The following is a 13,043-nucleotide window of genomic DNA, read 5'->3' as shown; positions in this document are numbered from 1 at the left end:
TGCGGCCTCTCCCGTTGAGGAGCACAGGCTCCGGACGCACAGGCTCAGCGACCATGGCTCACAGGCCTAGGCGCTACGCGGCATGTGGGATCTTCCCAGACCAGGGCATGAACCCGTGTCCCCGGCATCAGCAGGCGGACTCTCAACCACTGCACCACCAGGGAAGCCCTATTTTTAGCTTTTTAAGGAACCTCTATACTGTTCTCCATAGTGGCTGTTTCAATTTACATTCCCACCAACAGTGTAGGAGGGTGCCCTTTTCTCCACACCCTCTCCAGCATTTGTTGTTTGTGGATTTTCTGATGATGCCCATTCTAACCAGTGTGAGGTGATACCTCATTGTAGTTTTGATTTTCATTTCTCTAATAATTAGTGATGTTGAGCAGCTTTTCATGTGCTTCTTGGCCATGTGTATGTCTTCTTTGGAGAAATGTCTATTTAGGTCTTCTGCCCATTTTTGGATTGAGTTGTTTGTTTTTTTAATATTGAGCTGCATGAGCTGTTTATATATTTTGGAGATTAATTCTTTGTCTGTTGATTCATTTGCAAATATTTTCTCCCATTCTGAGGGTTGTCTTTTTGTCTTGTTTATAGTTTCCTTTGCTGTGCAAAAGCTTTTAAGTTTCAGTAGGTCCCATTTGTTTATTTTTATTTCCATTACTCTAAGAGGTAGGTCAAAAAATATCTTGCTGTGATTTATGTCAAATAGTGTTCTTCCTATGTTTTCCTCGAAGAGTTTTATAATGTCTGGTCTTACATTTAGGTCTTTAATCCATTTTGAGTTTATTTTGTATATGGTATTAGGGAGTGGTCTAAGTTCATTCTTTTACATGAAGCTGTACAGTTTCCCCAGTACCACTTATTGAAGAGACTGTCTTTTCTCCATTGCATATCCTTGACTCCTTTGTCATAGATTAGTTGACCATAGGTGCGTGGGAATAACTCTGGGCTTTCTATCCTGTTCCACTGATCTATATTTCTGTTTTTGTGCCAGTACCATATTGTCTTGATTACTGTAGCTTTGTAGTATAGTTTGAAGTCAGGGAGTCTGATTCCTTCAGCTCTGTTTTTTTCCCTCAAGATTACTTTGGCTATTCGGAGTCTTCTGTGTCTCCATACAAATTTTAAGATTTTTTGTTCTAGTTCTGTAAAAAATGCCATTGGTAATTTGATAGGGATTGCATTGAATCTGTAGATTGCTTTGGGTAGTATATAGTCATTTTCACAATATTGATTCTTCCAATCCAAGAACATGGTATATCTCTCCATCTGTTTGTATCGTCTTTGATTTCTTTCATCAGTGTCTTATGGTTTTCTGAGTACAGGTTTTTTACCTCCTTAGGTAGGTTTAATCCTAGGTATTTTATTCTTTTTGTTGCAATGGTGAATGGGATTGTTTCCTTAATTTCTCTTTCTAATCTTTCGTTGTTAGTGTATAGGAATGCAAGAGATTTCTGTGCATTAATTTTGTATCCTGCCACTTTACCAAATTCATTGATTAGCTCTAGTAGTTTTCTGGGGGCATCTTTAGGATTCTCTATATATAGTATCATGTCATCTGCAAACAGCGACAGTTTTACTTCTTCTTTTCCAATTTGGATTCCTTTTATTTCTTTTTCTTCTCTGATTGTCATGACTAGGACTTCCAAAACTATGTTGAATGATAGTGGACATCCTTGTCTTGTTCCTGATCTTAGAGGAAATGCTTTCAGTTTTTCACCACTGAGAATGATGTTTGCTGTGGGTTTGTCATATATGGCCTTTATTACATTGAGGTAGGTTCTCTGTATGCCCACTTTCTGGAGAGTTTTTATCATAAATGGGTATTGAATTTTGTCAAAAGCTTTTTCTGCATCTATTGAGATGACCATAAGGTTTTTATTCTTCAATTTGTTAATATGGTGTATCACATTGATTGATTTGTGTATATTGAAGAATCCTTCCATCCCTGGGATAAATCCCACTTGATCATGGTGTATGATCCTTTTAATGTGTTGCTGGATTCTGTTTGCTAGTATTTTGTTGAGGATTTTTGCATCTATATTCATCAGTGATATTAGTCTGTAATTTTCTTTTTTTTTAGTATCTTTGTCTGGTTTTGGTATCAGGGTGATAGTAGCCTCATAGAATGAGTTTGGGAGTGTTCCTTCCTCTGCAATGTTTTGGAAGAGTTTGAGAAAGATGGGTGTTAGCTCTTCTCTAAATGTTTGAGAGAATTCACCTGTGAAGCCATATGGTCTTGGACTTTTGTTGATTGGAAGAGTTTTAATCACAGTTTCAATTTCATTACTTGTGATTGGTCTGTTCATATTTTCTATTTCTTCCTGGTTCAGTCTTGAAAGGTTACACTTTTCTAAGAATTTGTCCCTTTCTTCTAGGTTGTCCATTTTATTGGCATAGAGTTGCTTGTAGTAGTCTCTTAGGATGCTTTGTATTTCTGTGGTGTCCGTTGTAACTTCTCCTTTTTCATTTGTAATTTGATTCATTTGAGTCCTCTCCCTCTTTTTCTTGATGAGTCTGGCTAAAGGTTTATCAATTTTGTTTATCTTCTCAAAGAACCAGCTTTTATTTTTATTGATCTTTGCTATTGTTTTCTTTGTTTCTATTTCATTTATTTCTGCTCTGGTCTTTATGATTTCTTTCCTTCTACTAACTTTGGGTTTTGTTTGTTCTTCTTTCTCTAGTTCCTTTAGGTGTAAGGTTAGATTTTTTTATTTGAGATTTTTCTTGTTCCTTGAGGTAGGATTGTATTGCCATAAACGTCCCTCTTAGAAGTTCTTTTGCTGCATCCCATAGGTTTTGGATCATCATGTTTTCATTGTCATTTGTCTCTAGGTATTTTTTGATTTCCTGTTTGATTTCTTCAGTGATCTCTTGGTTATTTAGTAACGTATTGTTTAGCCTCTATGTGTTTTTGTTTTTTATGTTTTTTTCCCCTGTAATTGATTTCTAATCTCATAGCGTTGTGGTTGGAAAAGATGCTTGATGTGATTACAGTTTTCTTAAATTTACCAAGGCTTGATTTGTGACCCAACATGTGATCTATCCTGGAGAATGTTCTGTGTGCACTTGAGAAGAAAGTGTAATCTGCTGTTTTTGGACAGAATGTCCTATAAATATCAATTAAATCTATCTGGTCTATTGTGTCATTTAAAGCTTGTGTTTCCTTATTACTTTTCTGTCTGGATGATCTGTTCATTAGTGTAAGTGAGGTGTTAAAGTCCCCCACCATTATTGTGTTACTGTTGATTTCCTCTTTTACAGCTGTTAGCATTTGCTTTGTGTATTGAGGTGCTCCTATGTTGGGTGCATATATATTTATAATTGCTATATCTTCTTCTTGGATTGATCCCTTGATCTTTAGGTAGTGTCCTTCCTTGTCTCTTGTAACAGTCTTTATTTTAAAGTCTATTTTATCTGATATGAGTATTGCTACTCCAGCTTTCTTTTGACTTCCATTTGCATGGAATATCCATCCCCTCACTTTCCATCTGTATGTGTCCCTAGGTCTGAAGTGGGTCTCTTGTAGACAGCATATATAGGGGTCTTGTTTTTGTATCCATTCAGCAAGCCTGTGTCTTTTGGTTGGAGCTTTTAATCCACTCATGTTTAAGGTAATTATCGATATGTATGTTCCTATTACCATTTTCTTAATTGTTTTGGGTTTGTTTTTGTAGGTCCTTTTCTTCTTTTGTGTTTCCCACTTAGAGAAGTTCCTTTAGCATTTGTTGTAGAGCTGGTTTGGTGGTGCTGAATTCTCTTAGCTTTTGCTTGTCTGTAAAGCTTTTGATTTCTCCATCAAATCTGAATGAGATCCTTGCTGGGTAGAGTACTCTTGGTTGTAGGTTCTTCCCTTTCATCACTTTAAATATATCATGCCGCCCCCCACTCTGGCTTGTAGAGTTTCTGCTGAGAAATCAGCTGTTAACCTTATGGGAGTTCCCTTGTATGTTATTTGTCGTTTTTCCCTTGTTGCTTTTAATAATTCTTCTTTGTCTTTAATTTTTGTCAAATTGATTACTATGTGTCCCGGTGAGTTTCTCCTTGGGTTTATCCTGCCTGGGACTCTCTGCCCTTCCTGGACTTGGGTGGCTATTTCCTTTCCCATGTTAGGGAAGTTTTCTATAATCTCTTTAAATATTTTCTCGGGTCCTTTCTCTCTCTCTTCTCCTTCTGGGACCGCTATAATTCGAATGTTGGTGTGTTTAACGTTGTCCCAGAGGTCTCTTAGGCTGTCTTCATTTCTTTTCATTCATTTTTCTTTATTCTGTTCCACGGCAGTGATTTCCACTAGTCTGTCTTCCAGGTCACTTATACATTCTTCTGCCTCAGTTATCCTGCTATTGATTCCTTCTAGTGTATTTTTCATTTCAGTTATTGTATTGTTCATCTCTGTTTGTTTGTTCTGTAATTCTTCTAGGTCTTTGTTAAACATTTCTTGCATCTTCTCGATCTTTGCCTCCATTCTTTTTCCAAGGTCCTCTATCATCTTCACTATCATTATTCTGAATTATTTTTCTGGAATTTTGCCCATCTCCACTTCATTTAGTTGATTTTCTGGGGTTTTATCTTGTTCCTTCATCTGGTACATAGTCCTCTGCCTTTTCATTTTCTCTCTCTTTCTGTGAATGTAGTTTTCGTTCCACAGGCTGCAGGATTGTAATTCTTCTTGCTTCTGCTGTCTGCCCTCTGGTGGATGAGGCTATCTAAGAGGCTTGGGCAATCTTCCTGATGGGACTGGTGGTGGGTAGAGCTGGGTTTTGCTCTGGTGGGCAGAGCTCAGTAAGACTTTAATCTGGTTGTCTGCTGATGGGTGGGGCAGAGTTCCCTGCCTGCTGGCTGTTTGGCCTGAGATGACAAAGCACTGGAGCCTACAGGCTCTTTGGTGGGGCTAATGGCAGACTCCAGGAGGACTCACACCAAGGAGTACTTCCCAGAACTTCTGCTGTCAGTGTCCTTGTCCCCTCAGTGAGCCACAGCCATCCCCTGCCTCTGCAGGAGACCCTCCAACACTAGCAGGTAGGTCTGGTTTAGTCTCCTACGAGGTCACCCTCTTTCCCCCAGGTCCTGATGTGCACATTACTTTGTGTGTGTCCTCCAAGAGTGGAGTCTCTGTTTCCCTCTGTCCTGTTGAAGTCCTGCAATCAAATCCTGCTAGCCTTCAAAGTCTGATTCTCTGGGAATTCCTCCTCCCATTGCCAGACCCCCAGGTTGGGAAGCCTGACGTGGGGCTCAGAACCTTCACTCCAGTGGGTGGAATTCTGTGGTATAAGTGTTCTCCAGTTTGTGAGTCACCCATCCAGTGGTTTTGGGATTTGATTTTATTGTGATTGTGCCCCTCCTACCATCTCAATGCAGCTTCTCCTTTGTCTTTTGATGTGGGGTATCTTTTTTGGTGAGTTCCAGTGTCTTCCTGTCGATGACTGTTCAGCAGTTAGTTGTGATTCTGGTGCTCTCGCAAGAGGGAGTGAGCACACATTTTTCTACTCCGCCATCTTGAACCAATCTCCATGAGATAATTTTTGACTCAATTTGCCCTACAGCAGGCCCAATATAAACCATTCCATGGTTATCTTCCTTTCTATCCTCAGGAACTAGCAAAAAACACACATTGGCAATCTAGTAGTTGGAAAGGCACGGTGGAAGCCCCTGGAACTCTCACTTTGTACCACAATAGTAGATCAAAAACTACATCCTGAGTGAATTGCAAAAATTATACCATGAAAGACTATAAAAGTGAAGGGTGATGATTCCTATCATATCTGCATTTAATTATCAAGAGACAGAAGAACATGGATAAAGCTCGGAGAAAGTTCAAAGTTTCTAGAGCACATAGGGGTGCTATGTGGAGCCTGTGGCATGTCACGATATAATAATCACAGTGTAGGTAACTCCCATGGTCCAGGAAAGAACCAAGAGCCTTTTTTTCCCAAAAGAAAATAGCTACTCACAGAGGGGGCTTGGTTTGCTGTAAATCACTAGGTGTACACGAGACACCAAGATGAACTGAGCTGGCTGCTATTTGATCTATCAGCTATGTGTTGGCTGTACCCTTTAGAGTCTGTCATCAAGTAGAAGTGCAATCTATGGAATCAGGTCCAAGTAGGTCCTGAAGGCATAAGTAAGTGTCTGTGCAGGCCCTGACCAGGGCCTGGACTAGGAGGTAGACAAGATACCTACGGTGTAAAATTTATGGAGGCATTCACTCAGGTGCTGACCCAGTACTTGCACACCCTGAGAGTGAATGCCTCCTTGTATTTTTCACAACAGGCAGCCAGCTTGCCTCACCCTCACGCATACTACAATATGCCACCCCTCACTCCACATCTATGATCTCATGAGGAATACCCTAACACCAGGTGATAGAGGAAGAAAAGTTTCAAGTCTAGTTTATAGTGCAATACACCAACCCTGGCCAGAAACAGACCATTGCTGTACAGTCCCATTCAAGGGTGGCCGTGAAAAGCAAGAGAAGAGAAACTTTTCCAGTGGGCAGAATGTTAAACAGTACATTTTGTGGCTCTCTCTGTCTGTCGACAGAAGCTGGCCTGAGGTAAGGATTTGCAGTGAATATATGGGTGGTAGCCGATGGTTTAGACAGATGGTCAAGGACTTGAAATGAATGAGATTAAAGACTTGGGGCAAGGAAGTGGAAAGAAAAAGTATAAAGAAGAATCTTTGGAGATGGATACAGAGTGTGAAAATATTCATGTTTTATGAAATTGAGCACCAAAAGCCTCCCACTATAGAACGGGTTCTTAATAATCAGGCAGACAAGATAACACACTCCAGATCTGAGTCTCTCTCCCCAGGGAACTCCAGGGCCTACTCACTCTTCTCCCGAAAAATGGCCCCAAGACTGAAATGAAAGCTATACCTGAACTCAACATCTCACCAAAGCTAACCTGGTTACCATCATGGCAAAGTGCCCAATTTGCCAGCAGCAGCAGCAATCAACCCCAGGTCCCCTATTCTATCACCCCAGGGGGACCAGGGAGGGATCTAGTAGAAGGTTTGGATGTGCCTTCACTGAACATCAAGCTTCTGCCAATATTATTTCCCATGACTTTAGTCTGTGCCCTATAACTGATTTCCTACACAACACTGCTTCTTAACAAGAATTCATATTGCAGTTTAAAATCCAGGCTAACGTCCGTGATATTCACCGATCTTACTTATGTATTCCATCACCCAGAAGCAGCTGACTTTACAGATCAATGAAATGGTATAGTGGAGACTATGGCTTGTCCCCTCAAACCCATCCTCCCTTTCTCCTGAGCATATGGTTGTCCACATAGGGACTACATTTCCCAACCTCCCTTGTAGCTAGTTCTCCTCAATGGAATGTAAGTAGAATTGATAAGTACAGCTTTCAAGTCTTTTTTTTTTTTTTTTTTTTGTGGTACGTGGGCCTCTCACCACCGCAGCCTCTCCCGTTGCGGAGCACAGGCTCCGGACGCGCAGGCCCAGTGGCCATGGCCCACGGGCCCAGCCGCTCCACGGCACGCGGGACCCTCCCAGACCGGGGCACGAACCCACGTCCCCTGCATCGGCAGGCGGACTCTCAACCACTGCGCCACCAGGGAAGCCCTCAAGTCATCTTGAAGAGCCTGCCCTGGAGTTGCTGCACCCTTTCCTTCCTGCTGGCCAGGACCGACAACTTTGGAAGGTACTTACTGAGGATGGCAGAGCTTCCTCATTAGCTTAGGTCTTGAGATGTGTTCATAGAGCAGAGCTATCTCTCTTCCCTGGTTGTAAAAGAAAAATACTTTTATCTAGTTTGAGTCACTGTGTTTTGGTACTCTTTGTTAGAACAACTTAGCTTTTTATGGTGGTGTTCCCCTGGGGTGCCTCCTAATGCTGTTATGTCCAGTGGTAAAAGTTAATGGAAATTAAAGTTTAAAACATTAATGGAAGTAAAAGTTAAAGTTAACTACAACCCTTCATAGGCAGGACCATCAAGGGCCCAGATCGCTCAGGAATAGAAGCTTGCTCCTCCCCTGGGTAAAGAGCAAACCAGCTCAGGTGATAGCTGAAGGCAAAAGAAACATAGAATGGAAAAAGGAGGAGGGATGTCATAAATACAAAATAGAATCTCATATTGCAGAAAGTGGCTTTTACCTCCTGACCTTCTATCATATTAGACATTTATATATTTGAACTCATTTGCATTTTCTTCTAGTTCTTATTCCCTTGCTATTGTATTATTAAGTGTGACGATGATTAACTTTACAATTTGTCTAGTTCACAGGTTGCAGAATGCTGAGATAGAATTCCAGAAGAATTAGAGGAGGAATAGAATGAAGATCCTGAATTTAGAGCTATGAGGGTTTGGATTGTCTCCCTTGGGGACAAGTTGAATGCATTCTGTATGAATGACAGTAGCATGATGTTGGATGGGAGCATTTTGTGGGGGAAAGGACTGTAAATTTAGAAAGAAATGCATGGGGCTTCCCTGGTGGCGCAGTGGTTGAGAGTCCGCCTGCCGATGCAGGGGACACGGGTTCGTGCCCCGGTCTGGGAAGATCCCACATGCCACGGAGCGGCTGGGCCCGTGAGCCATGGCAGCTAAGCCTGTGTGTCCGGAGCCTGCACTCCGCAATGGGAGAGGCCACAACAGTGAGAGGCCTGTGTACTGAAAAAAAAAAAAAAAAAAAAAAAAAATGTAGAAAGAAATGCATGTGTGGATGTTGGGCGGCCACAGGGATGGACTGTAGTGGCACTTATCATTTTCCTAGCTTCTGAACACTCTTCCTGATTGGGGAGACTCTCCCCAAAGAAGGTCAATATTGGTGGGGGAGTTTTAGCTTTTATTTAGAAACCTAAAGGACTATGTTTGTTTTCTACCCATCTCTGACAGCTGGTGCCTACATATGCCCTAGGTTTAGCCAATCAAACAATCCCACACAAGATTTGAATCTGAAGGATTAAAGTCAGTAAGGATGGAAGTAGACTTGAAAGATTACACATAGTGTGAGATACTTATGCCAAGAGTCTAGTGACAGGGATGCCAGCAGCAGTGTACTAACCAGGCTTTCCTGCGTGTGACCTTGTGGTGTTTCCTGAAATGATTTTCCTCGATTCTTCAGCCTTCCTGTTGATCCTGTAAACTATCCAGTATCCCTGAAAATAAGTTAAATTTTCTCTTGAGTTAGCTGAACCCACACTTACACACTGATGGGCATGGGGAAAATCAAGGATTCAAAGCAGGGGAGTATTCTCTGCAGTCTAGGGTTGAGAAGTATTCTCTGAACCTTTTGTAGGTGAGGAGGGCTTCTGCCCTGTATTGGCTGGAGAGAGATTCTGTTTCCCAGAGGTCCCTTTTTTGGACTCTGGTCACTAAGAAGACTCATTTGTCAGGACAACAGGGGTGGCTATTGACAGTTGCCAGACCTGTGGCCCAGAGATCCAAAAGACTCAGCACTCCTACCTGCTACACCCTACATCCAAGGGCTATAAAGGCAGAGAGGCAGGGAAGGCTCAGCTACCTGGGGCGGAGCAGTCAGGGCTGGGTTAGCTCTTCTTTTTCCTGGGATTGCTGGCTGTTCCAAGGAATGTGAAGAGGAGGCAGCAACATTCACTATAATGAAACTCACAACCCGGGCTATAGGGGAGCTTCCCAGTAACAAGGAGCCCAAGGTGTTATCTCCTCAACAAAAAAATAATGGGTACCTGAACTCCTCTATCCGACTTGCCTTTGCCCTGATCCTCATGGATGCCGCCAGCTGGGCCAAGTAAGGGGAGAACTTACTGGGGGAGGATTCCATAGGGGCTCCTTGGGGCTGTCATCTCTCTGTAGTGGACTAATGCCCTCTCTAGGTTATCCTGGAGCCCCACAGGGCCCCGGGACACAGGTACGACTAGAGAGAAAGGGGCTCAGGGTGGTGCTTACTTGTGCCGGAGATCCACAGGCAAGTGCGCCTTTCTCCTTCCGGGCTCTTAACCTGCAACCCTACTCCAGGCCACAGAATGAATCCTCACTCGCAGGACCCGGCTCCTCTCGCGGGTTTTCAAGCGTTTACCTTTCTGCTGCTGGGCGGATCCCCGTCTGATGAGCGCTGCTCCTGAGTCTCTGCCCCGAAGCCCACAGGAGCGAATCTGCGGCCAGGGCGGTCCCCGGGGTTGGCAGCGCAGGGCCCGGGGCCTCTACGGCCTCTGTACAGTCAGTCGCGCGTTTCCCACAATTTCTGGATGCGGGGTGGGATGGGGAGTCCAGGAGTAGGCAGAAAAAGCAAGGTCGCCGCGCACATTCCTGCGCAGGCCCGGGTCTTGGGTCCTAGGAAGGGATGAAGCCCACAGGAGAACCCGAGGGCAGATTTCGCTGAGGCCCGGAGCTGCCTCGGGCACGTGTCCTTGGAGCGCAGGAATAAAAGTCAAGCCCTTATCTGCGGGCAGCCCAGGGCGCCGACCCCCGCAGCCCAGGTCAGCGCAGGGCGGCGGGATTCCCTGGCCTCTCGGCGCGGTCAAGTCCACGTGGCCGAGCGGAGCAACTCGCTGAAGAAAGGGCCAGGTTTGCATAATTCCCCAACCCTGTGGCGACAAGACCACACCCCCCGGGCCCGCGGAGTCCGCGTCAGACCTGGGTGGAGGCTTGACTTTGTGTACCGTTCGGATCCAAGCCGATGGACGCAGGCTGCGTTTTCTCCCTGGCCGCCCGGCCTCTCGACACCCCAGAGGACCAGTTTTGGGGAACTGAAGTACAAGATGCCCCTCTTCTCCGAGAACCTGTTTATATTCCTCATCCCGGATCCCCCGGTACCGGGCTTCAAAATGAGAGCCAGTTTCTCACCCTTGTCGCATTTCTTGCAATTCCAACCTGTCATCCCCAGCCTCTGAGTGTCCCCTGCTGTCTGGCCCCGACAGTCCCTTTGGTTGGTGGAGGCGAGGGGGCGCTTCTGAGTCGCTCACTAATGGTCCCTACAGAGCTTTCCGCTGAGTTTTTGGCCTGGTTCCATTTTAGGCTCTAAGCTGTGCGTACGCGAAAGCAGAGCTTTCCCCTCGCCCTGGGCTGTCTTCTGTGCACGGCGGGGCAGCTCCATGCAGGTCGGCGCTGGAGCTCACTGGAGTCCCGTGAACTCCTGTGAACTGGTGGTGATACCCCGCAACAAGCTGTGTGGAGGGGACAGTGGAACCCAACCCAGGTCAGAAGGCTCGGGGACTGGGGTGGGGGCCTGCACTGAGTATTCTGCTCAGTCTGTGCAATCAAAGGCCCCAGGCGTTCCAGTGATCTGCTGCTTCAGTCACCCCCCACTCCCAACTGAGAAACATCCAGTCCCTCAGGAGCCCCCACCCCTCACTTTCTCTAGGCTAGAAGCCTCTCCCACTGGAGCTAGGCTGGCTGTGTGCACCAGCGCTATAAACGGGATTGGAGTTGCCTTCTGCCCCAGGGCCCCTGTGCACAGAGGTAGGCCACTGCCTTACTCTCCCCTAGGACAGTAGTAGAGGACACCGAGCTGACTTAGGGCTTCTGTGGGGTTAATAAACCGTCCTCTCCCACTCCTGCCCAGCAACCTGCAGAATCCGCCTCAGTGGAGCAACCATGCCACCCCTGTGCTGACCAGAAAGTACCCAATTTCTGACCTGAGATGTGAAAGGGAGAGAAGGAAAGCCTGTGGGTAGAAATGGGTTCAAGTCTACCACTGTGCGTCTGTGAGCTCATGGGCTGGTCTCCTGAACAAATGTGCCAACACACAAGAGCCGGTTTTCCCTGACAGCAAGTGAACTGGTGAGAGGACTCTGCGAAGGCCCCTAAGTGTTTTCCTATGAACCTGTGGGACCCACCTCCAAGTCCATATGCAGTCAGGTGTGGCCTTGTGGCCACCTGGGAAAAAGCGGGTGAATGCCTGCAATCCTGCGTTTCCCTGGACTGGAGGCAATCATGAGGGTGAGATCTGGGGACATCAGCTGTTGTGTAACCAAGGATCTTGAAGGAATGAGTGGGTAAATGTGTAGACATGCGGCAGGACTGTCCCCCTCTGTAGACGCACTGGTCAGTCTGAGACCCAGCCTGAGAGTTTGAGACAGGAAGAGGGCCGTGTGTGCCTGTGAGCAAGTGCGGAGGTGTGCGGTGCACGTATGGCAGGGGACGGTGGTAGACACTGCTCTGCAGCGGCCCCACCCTGGCCGGGCCTCCGGCCCTGGCCCTCTAGGGCTGGGCCAGTCTCCACCCATCCCCGTTGGGTCTGTACCAGTTCTCACCTCGCCGGCCCACCCCAACGGACAGTTGGGCGCCTGTGAACGTGGGGACTCGCTAACCTGCTCCTTGTTCCGAGGAGTGGCGGGAAGCGCGGCACTTAAATACACAGTAAGGCTCCCTCAGAAGCGCTGAGGACGGAAAGCTGCCGTAGAGGAGAGCGGCCCCTCGACTCTTCCGCCCGGAAGTCAAGGATCTGGGAATGAGGAGGGGTGGGCGGGGCCTCTGCAGCTTGTAGGACCCGCCCCCACCGCCCCCAGCCCCGCCCCCGCCCCCTACCGCCCCACCCAGCCTGGTGCGCAGAAAAACCAGGATAAGCTACCGTGGGGGCTCGCGGCGCCACTCCTGAAGCACCGGCGAAGAGTCAAACGCTTTTACTTGCGTTATCTCCTTAATCCCTTTTGTAATGCGGGGAAGGGTTGGCTTTATCATTTGGGGAAGGAAACTGCAGGCTCCTAAAATTTAATTAACTTGCCCGAGGTTAGAAAGCAGAGAAGAGCTCAAAACCTAGGTTGATGTCCAAAGTCACCTCAGCAGCCGCCTGGGAGTGAAAGAGGATTTTAGACGGAGGGACAGGTGCAGAAGGAAGAGGGTGTGGGGAAAGAGAGGGGCCGTGCAGGTAACAGGGAAGTGGTGAGGCCTGTGGCGTGCTGGAGAATGAATTTTAGTGTATCTCTTGTGTCTGTATTCTTCATTTCTTTAAATAAATAAAATGGAAAAAATCCTCTTGGGTAAATAAAATAAAACTACAGGCCATATTTGACGGCAAGCTTGAGAACCCAGGAATAAATCTCAGACATAGGGTGATAGTGTAGCATTACCACCACAGGAAGCTTGTCCTAAATCTGGA

The 13,043-nt window shown here is 46.1% G+C and overlaps 1 long non-coding RNA gene across 3 annotated transcripts in view; it reads right to left on the bottom strand.

The window, feature by feature from the left end:
• LOC117200882 (uncharacterized) overlaps window positions 1–12,367 on the bottom strand; it is a 75,360-nt gene extending 62,993 nt beyond the window's left edge. For 2 of the 3 annotated variants that reach the window (XR_007471265.1, XR_007471266.1), the window contains exons 1-3: window positions 12,199–12,366; window positions 9,893–11,109; window positions 9,030–9,123 (exon numbers count right to left, since the gene is read on the bottom strand). This is a non-coding gene — a long non-coding RNA (uncharacterized LOC117200882). Of the gene's footprint in view, window positions 1–9,029; window positions 9,124–9,892; window positions 11,110–12,198 lie in introns of all 3 variants that reach the window. The other variant, XR_004482644.2, reaches the window with a different exon arrangement.
• Window positions 12,368–13,043: the final 676 nt, after the last annotated feature.

The sequence above is a fragment of the Orcinus orca genome, chromosome 14 (genome assembly GCF_937001465.1).
Source record: "Orcinus orca chromosome 14, mOrcOrc1.1, whole genome shotgun sequence".
NCBI classification, from domain to species: Eukaryota; Metazoa; Chordata; class Mammalia; order Artiodactyla; family Delphinidae; genus Orcinus; species Orcinus orca.
The sequence above is the reverse complement of the archived record's forward strand: the minus strand, read 5'-3'. Positions and strand labels throughout refer to the sequence as shown.